Here is an 8,803-nt window from a genome sequence, read left to right as displayed (position 1 = left end):
GGCACCTGGCCAGATGACCACGAATGCTCATACAGCCAGGCCAAGGGCTCTGTGATGACCCCTGCCAGCTCCCTCAACACCCTGGGGTGGAAGGCATCTGGACCTGCAGATTTAAAAATGTCTAGCCCTTCCAGAAGATCCCTAACTACATCTGCACTGACTGAAGGCCTGACAGAGCTATCCCTGAGATTGTCCCTACCTTTGGTAGGTGGGATGTCCTGGTCCCTGTTCCAGAAAACAGAGGCAAAGAAACTGTTAAAAATATCAGCTTTCTTGTCTGGCATAGCCACAAGATTACCGTTTGCATCTTGCAGGGGCCCTACATTGTCCAGTGCCCTCTTCTTGCTCCCAATGTACTTGAAAAAGGACTTTTTGTTGTCCTTGGTCCTGGATGCTAGTCTGAGTTCCATCTCTACTTTGGCCTTCCTAATAGCCCTCCTACACTCACGGGCCAAGGAGGAGTACTCCTCCTTGGTGATAGCTCCTCCCTTCCACTGGTTGTACACCACCCTTTCAGTCCTCAGGCATTACTGAATGCCGTTGCTGAGCCAAGGGGGTTTCTGAGCACTCTTACCCCCCCCCCTTGCTTCTCTCAGGGACTGTTATCCTTTGGGCCTGGAGGATTGCCCCCTTAAGGTATGACCATCCCTCGTGGACTCCCATCTCCTCTACCTTCTGGGCCCTCAGTGCCTCACCACTGAGTCTCCTAAGCTCATTGAAGCTGGCCCTTCTGAAGTCAAGGGCTTTAGCCTTAGTGTAAGCCCTTGACACCCTGCATTTGATAGTGAAATCGAGCAGGTGATGATTGCTATTGCCCAGGTGGTCAAGGACCTGCAGTCCCCTCACCAGATCATCCCCCATGGCCAGGACCAGGTCCAGCAAGGCATTACGCCTAGTGGGGCTGTGCACTGCCTGGATAAGGTAAAGGTCCTGTAATATAGCCAGGAACCTACACGAGTGGTCAGACCTGGCTGTCTGCTTCTCCCAGCAAATGTCTGGGTAATTTAGGTCACCCATGACATTAACATCCCTTGACCTAACCACCTCTGTAAGCTGACTGGAGAAGTCCTGGTCCAGCTCTTCCCCCTGGTTGGGTGGTCGGTAGTAGACACCTACCATAAGGTCCCTTTCACCATGCCCTCCTTGTAGATTGACCCACAGTGTCTCCGCCCAACCCTCCTCTAACCCGAAGCTAATCCTTGATGATGTGAGGTGCTCTTTGACATAGAGTGCAACCCCTGCCACCCCCGCCTTTCTTCTCTGTCCTGTCCCTTCTATATAGGGTGTAGCCCCGAATGCCCACTGCCCAGTCATGGGTGGGAAAAGGGATCTCAGAGTCATTATTGACTCCAAGATGGACATGAGCCGCCAATGCCAGACTGCAGCCAGCAAGACCAGCCATACCTTGTTGTCGTGGAAACACACGCAGCATACTTTTGGGTCAGGTCAGCAGAAGCTTTTATTTAAAAGAAACTACAGCTGTAGGGGGGGATTCCAAAGTGACATGGATTTCCCAAGCACTTGGAAGGGGTCCCCCCCAAGAGCAAAATCAGGAGGCTTATATACTTTTTAACAGTTGCTTACAACTCACGTGGTCATATAGTGAAATTAGCATGAAAGGCGGCTATAATATTACTTCATTATTTCTTTGCTGTAATCAGGATGGGAACTAATGGGGGAGGCGAGGTTAGTTCACAAACCTCCTTCTTGCACCTGGAAATCAGATTTGTACATACTTTTTTTGCTATCTTCAAGGCCGCGGTGAGCGAAGCAGTTGCAGAGGAGTTACAAAGAACAAACACTTTCTCTTATCTGTTCTACTGTACAGAGCCAGCAATTCTCCACAAAGCGGTTATGTCATCTTGTAACTAAAATAATCAAAGTTTAAGGCGCATATTTTTTTTTTTTTTTTTTCTGATTCCACACCACCTACTCCCATTTTGTTGATGCTTCCCTTCCTCTTGTCACCCTGCATGCTGGTGAAGCATCCTCTCCACTCAAAGCGGCCCCTTCCTCCAGGGAAGCTAATTTAAAGCCTGCCATACGAGATCAGCCAACCTACAGTACAGTTGTTCCCATACTGTAAGATGGGAGAATAATAAGTGACATTTAGGAAGTACTTCTGTTAGAAAATTCCAGTTCATTAAAATTGAAGCTGTTCATGCTGACATACTGGTTTCAGCAAAAAGATTTCCCAGGTCCAGGATGGAATTTCTGGTCAAACACAGTGAAACTGCTAAACATCTCCCATGTATTGTGGTGGTCTGGGCACTCATCTGGGATGTTCTCTTAGTGAACTGGACAAACCTCTCAGGTGCCTGGCTGACAGATAACCCACATACTCCCAGTCAAACCAATCACTAAATATGGGGTCAGAAAGCAATTTTCCCTGAAGCAGATTGCCGCTAAATCTTTCTTTCTTTCTTTCTTTCTTATTTTTTTTTCTTCCTCTATAACATAGGGCATTATTCATTTTCTAGAATCGTTTGGGCGTATTTGATATAACCAGTTTCCTGCCATTACATGGCTTCAAGATATAGGTGATGTCCTTGATTTCTCCTGTGCTCTTCCTGGGGTATGTTGTCATTTTGAGGTCTTTGCTTATTTTCTACTAAGGTTCTCAGTTTGGTAAGGTGCTGGGAAAGCATTATAACTTATGCTGCAGGTGGAATGGATATTTTTATGGATCCTTTTGGACTGGTGGTCCAATCCAGCTCATTCTCCCAAGGAGGGAGATCCAAATTGACAGATAATTTTGTAGCTATCAGGTGTATCTGTAGGCATCTTAATTGTGATGAACCTAGAGCTAATCAGCATGAATGATGCGTACAGGTCTGAATACCTACTTGTACTTGGATCTTAGTCAGGGCTCCAAAGGAGCCATCTCCATCATCTTGGAGGAATTAAATAGAAATCAGAACACCCACATTTGACTTTTTCATTGTTATAGGCTTCTTCATCTCCAATTCTTCTGTGTAAAATCAACCTCTATTTGTATAGAACTATGGCAGCACCTGCTCTATCAGGCCTGTCTTGGAAATTGCCCTCTCTTTCCTTCATTGTCACTTTCTTTTTACTTTGTTTCACTCTGAAAGGTTATGCTCATTTGTCTTCTTCATTCCTGGACAAGATGAAACTAAAGGGTAAGTGATACATCACTATAGATCCTATAAAACTAATTTGCCTGGTATATGCCAACTCTGGGGTGTCCAAGTACAAGTCTGCGAAGATGTGGAGATATTGGGCACTGTGGGCAAAGTAAACACATCTGTCAGGATGCTACGGGATCTTTATTATCTTGTAAATCATGGGTTGGCAAACTGTAACCTACAGGACAGATCTGGCCCATGGAGCCATGACTTGGACAGCATTTGGCAGTGGTAGTGGGGAGGCGCTCTCTGTGCTGTGGTGCAGTCAGCTGCCTGGATTCTGGTCAGGGGGAGCTGTCCTTGCACCATACCACCCTGTGGCATGGGATATTGCAGCTCACCAGCAGGGAGAAGCAGTAGTAGCATTTGAATCGCAATGCCAACCCACCTCTGATTTGAGCTGGGTCATTCTAGCCTATCTGCCAAAAATGCCTGTTGTATCAAAGCAAACATTTAAATTGCAAAAACCCAATTGTAAACATAGAAAAACAGGGCCATTGCCAATTCTAGCCTGTGCCTTAACTTAGTCTAGATTGTGACAACAAAAGGGAGGATAGCTTTCATTTCAGTGGCTGAAGTGAGAACTCCAAGGAGTGTGTTGTGATAGGTGTAGAAATAATTGTCTACTTACCATCGTCTACCATGGGGATTTCATTGCTACTTGAGCATTTTGCTGGTGAGAAAATTTGTCTCTAGGAACACAGCTACGTGTGTATAATTCAACACTAGAAAATGAACTGTGAACCTGATGTTGTGGGAAATCTTGGATGCAGGTAAAGCCTGATTGTAGAGACTCAGGAGAAAATAACTTGTGCTGCTGGGAGGAATAACAGCCTGGTACAAGGTGGGTGGAGGGAAAGGGGCATGGGTAACAAGAAGAACATTGTATTGATATTTAGAAGTGGGCATCTTAGAGCAGATAAATCAAATGTGCTTTGCCAGCCAGTCTCTTCACAGCAAAAGAGTCTTAAAGGCATATGTAAATCTCTTGGCGTTTCCTCACACTAGAGCTTATGCTAAAATCACTATTTGTTGTAGACATGGGTGAGATGTGTTTATGACTATGTCAATAACAAGCTGAACCAATGAGCAGAAAGCAACTTCTGTAATTTACCCAAGTATAATATACTTCCTGGAGCTCACAAGCTTCTCCCATAGGGTCAAAGGTAAGAGAATATTTCTCCTAACATTCCTGGATTGTTTTAAACCACTCAAAGCATTGAATTTAAGTGCCAGCTGGAGATTCTGTCCTAATGTACTTGAGATTAATAATAATAGTATCATCAACTAGTTTTATTGAACTAATAGTTCTGGAGATCATGTTCCTGCTGTAGCAGTTAAGATAATAAATTACTGCTTTTATTAGCCCAATTAGGAATATTCTGTTTTGCTCTCATTAGGAATAATTCCAAGGTCTAACCTTCCATCAGATAGAGGTCAGGTTGCAATCATTCAAATTCAGTAAGAATGTTGGGCACAATTCAATATATGCTGGTTTTCATTATGAACATGAGGCCTACTTGGTAGGAAAGACATTGCAATGAAGGTAGTAGATAAGCCATCATTCCTTTTGAAGGTTCCAGTGTCTACAGCTAGGTACAGACATTACACTTTTTTACTGACATAAGTGATCAGAAACTAGTCTATACCTGTAACAGAACACAAGTTTGGCACACAAAACTGGTCTATACCCGTAATAGAACAGTAGTTGGACACACACAGGCTAGTTTAAAAACTGTGGAACCTGGTCTAAATTCCTCCCCCCTCCCTACCCGACACGCACACAAAGGACAAATATGGTTCTATTCACTACCAATCTAAACTGTACTGCTTACAGAAAGCAGTGTAACTTAGATTCTGGCACAGGCTTTTTGAATGTGTGAACCTAGCTTTGGAGTTCAAGCTGCTTAGCTGGAGTTAGCATCTTGGTAAAGATCTAGCCAATGCTTCTGCCAGGACAACTTTGCCTTTGAGTAGGGGTTGGGGGTCAGCTAACCACTTGCCTGACCTTTAATTCCCTTTACAGGGGCCACTAACATTTCTAGCAACACTAATCAACTTCTCTAATATTTGAAAGCAGCTTGCTAAATAATGCATTATAGGAAAGGATACCCCATGCCTTCTTGCCCTCTAGTTCCTGTGTGGTGTTTCTAGGAACATTCCTCTATTGGCACAATTCACGGGAAGATTAGGTACTCTTTACTGCAGAATGGTCTTTTCTATTTGCTAGAGTTTGTTCTTATTGGCAAGCAGCATCAATGTCCTCAGAGAAGACTGGTATTCTGGTCTGGGTGGTATAAACTGCTGTCTTTGAAGAAATGATGAAGAAATTAGTATGTGCTCTAGCTGTACCTGGTAATTTTTAGAGTTACAATAAAAATATAATGCTGCTAAAGGTCTCTAACTATCTCCTGGAGCATCCCTTCTCTCCCTACTTACCTTCCATAATAAACAGTGCAAGGGAGTGCTCAAGCTAGGGCTCATGTTGGCGTCTCATCGAATCATGAGACATGTCTTTTTGGGACTGTGAAACACTTATGTTACCTTCTATTACCTGTGCAATAAAGATGCATAAGCATATCCACATATAGTGTGCATGTTCAATATTTTGGGCAAATATAGATGCCTACACAGCTGGGTAGGTATACAGCTGCAAATATACAGCCAGGTAGAAATTTATTTCCCTTTTGCAATTCCAAGTGAAAGTGTTTTAGTTGTACAAGTGCCAAAAATGCCACTTATGTTCAGGTACGAATTCTATTTCCCTGTCAGTGTGGACATGTATGCACATGCATACAGACTGAGAATGTGCAATAAACAATTCACTGGCTAGGCTGGTATATGGTTACATACATATGCCCCTTGTGGATGTGTAACAGCATCTGAGACAAAAATGTAGATGGCTAGAAGGGTATGACTACTGGGTGTTAAACTCCACAGAGCCCTCCTATGTCCAGTCTCCAGTAGCTGAGTGCTTAGGACACTTACCCTGGAATCCATAGGGCTTGTGTAGATGAAATGGGGGCCCTAAATTGAAGTGGTGGGTTTTTAAAAACACTGCTTCAATTTAGGGTGAAGTAAACCCCTGTGTCGTGTACACCCATGTCTTACCTGCCTCTCCAGCAGTGAGGAGGGGAGGGTGAGCTGCCAGCGGACGAAACAGTCTCTGGGCTGTGGCAGGGAGAGGGGGAGACTGGTGCTCCCTCTGTAGCTGTGGTGCCTGCCCCCTGCCCCCCCCAGGCAGTGCTTGCCTGCAGGCACCCGGCTCGAGTGGTCCCAGAGGGCACTGCAGCCATGGAGAGAAGGACTGGGTCCTCATGCAGGCAGGCAGGCTCCAAGGGGAAAAAAAAAAAAAAAGAAGATCAATCTCTCTGCTTTTTTTCCCACCCCCCTTCGGTGGAGCCTGCCTTCCCAGGCTGCTGCCAGAGCCATGGAGAGAAGGACTTGGTCCCCATGCAGGCAGGCAGGCTCCAAGGGGGAAAAAAAAAAAAAAGAAAGATCAATCTCTCTGCTTTTTTTCCCACCCCCCTTCGGTGGAGCCTGCCTTCCCAGGCTGCTGCCAGGCTGCCTACGCCGACTGCCTGCACAGTTCCTGAGCCACACACAGCCCAGTGTTTCACTCTGTGGCTGTGGGGCAGCAAACTAAAACTCCATAAAGGTGTTTTAGTTTGCTACACCCCAAACTCATGTCAGACGCATTACACTGCTGAATGTGCTATACTGGCTGGAATTAATGCACAATATGACGTCAACATGTGAAAACACCAACAGCATTAAAGCAGTGCAAAAGCATTTAACCCACTTTAAAGTGTCATGCACACATGTACCTCATTTCATCTACACATACCCATAATCTACATCCAAAGGGTAAAACAGAAGCTGAAAATGGCCAGATGGCCAGCTAGGAAACTGCCACTTTTTAATACTCAAATTGAAATAGAATTTTATTCTCAGCGTACATATGCAACTCATGAAATTACAGTCAGACAGAACTCCATGACATGTTAGGTAAAGGAGTAGGCCCCTCCCATACAATCATAGCAAATTAGGGTTGGAAGGTACCTCAGGAGGTCATCTAATCCAAACCCCTGCTCAAAGCCAGACCATCCCCAACTAGATCATCCCAGCAAAGGCTTTATCGAGCCAGGTCTTAACCTCCAAGGATGGAGATTCCACTACCTCTCTGGGTAACTGTTCTTGTGCTCTACTACTCTCTCGTGAGAGAGTGTTCCGTAAAATCTAACCTAAAAGTCCCTTGCTAAAAGAGACACCATTGATCCTTGTTCTTTATCTGCCACCACTGAGAACAGTCTAACTCCATCCTCTTTGGAACCCCCTTTCAGGTAGTTGAAGGCTGCTATTAAATCCCCCCCCTCAGTCTTTTCCAGACTAAGTAAGCCCAGTTTCCTCAACCTCTTCTCATAACTCATGTGCCCCCAGCCTCCTAACCATTTTTATTGGCCTCCACTGGACTCTCTCCAACTTGTCCACATCCTTTCTGCAGTGGGGGGACCCAAAACTGAACACAGTACTCCAGATGTGTAGTCATCAGTGCCAAATATAGGGGAAGAATCACTTCCCTTAATCTGCTGGCAACTCTCCTACTAATACAGCCCAGGATGCCATTAGCTCCCTTTCCAGCAAGGGCACACTGTTAGAGATATATGGGAGCAAGAAATAAGAGACAGAGGCTGTGTGATGCACTGAAATGTCTGTGGTCCTGGAAAGGGTTCTGAACCCTTTCCCAAATGTGGCAGAAACATCTCCACAGTACTCCATCCATTTTGCCAATTACTATTACATTAAAGGTGCAATGGATCAGCTTCATAAGGCATGCTACTTAATGCTTAACCTGTCCCCTGGTTGTTAGAGCACTCTGGTGGAAAGTCAGAGAAATGCAGTTCAAAGCCTGTCTGTGTGAGGAGAGTCTAGAACTTAAATCTTATGCTCCCTGGGTGAGTGCCCTTAACCCAGTATTTCTCAGTCTTTTTGGACTTGTGGCACCCCTTCATAACTTTTCTAATTTGATTGGCACCAATTTCAAAAACAAAATTTATATATTATAGTGCTTACCAGGGCCATCCTGGGGGGGGGGGGTGGTAAATTGGGGTGTCTACCCTGGGCCCCATGCTTGGGAGGGCCTCAGAGCCGGGTGGAGCAGCTGCAAACTCTTCTGCAGGGCCTGGTGATTCTGCGCCACTGGTTTCACATCCGGCCATTCGCCACCCTGCCCGCCACTGCTACCACTGGCTTCTTTGCCTCTGAGCCCCGCATAGGCTGATTTTTCCCAGGCCCCACACCCTGCTAGGATCGTTTCTCGTGCTTGCCCCCTTGCAGAGGGGCTGGACAGTAGGGGTGGGGAGTTAGTCAGGCTGGAACAAACCTGATCTTACATTTATCTACTTAATCTGTTTATCTCCTTCAACAATCTTATCTCTTAACACTTCACAGCACCCTTCAAAGGATCTGGTAGCACCCCAGGATGCCTGTGACAGCAGTCACCTGCTTAACAATTGGTTGCCACTTTTGTCACCTCTACACTGTTTTGTCTTGCCCCCCATGCTAAGAAGATATTAAATGAACAGGGGGAGGTTGCTGTCCTGTTAATGGGTTGAACTGATGGAAATTCTCAAGGTGTATTTACAGGACTCCTC

The 8,803-nt window shown here is 45.4% G+C and overlaps 1 protein-coding gene across 2 annotated transcripts in view; it reads left to right on the top strand.

Annotated features, from left to right (window-relative positions):
* Window positions 1–8,803, top strand: part of LOC102386778 (homeobox protein PKNOX2) — an 836,464-nt gene that overhangs the window by 297,208 nt on the left and 530,453 nt on the right. The window contains exon 4 of one of the 2 annotated variants that reach the window (XM_025213523.1): window positions 3,096–3,143. The exons of the other annotated variant lie outside the window; for it this stretch is intronic. The gene's annotated coding sequence lies outside the window, so the exon portion shown is untranslated. The remainder of the gene's footprint in view (window positions 1–3,095; window positions 3,144–8,803) is intronic. 2 annotated transcript variants of the gene reach the window in all.

Source organism: Alligator sinensis, unplaced genomic scaffold, assembly GCF_000455745.1.
Source record: "Alligator sinensis unplaced genomic scaffold, ASM45574v1 scaffold385_1, whole genome shotgun sequence".
In the NCBI taxonomy this organism is placed as follows: Eukaryota; Metazoa; Chordata; order Crocodylia; family Alligatoridae; genus Alligator; species Alligator sinensis.
This window is presented reverse-complemented; position numbering and strand designations above follow the sequence as displayed.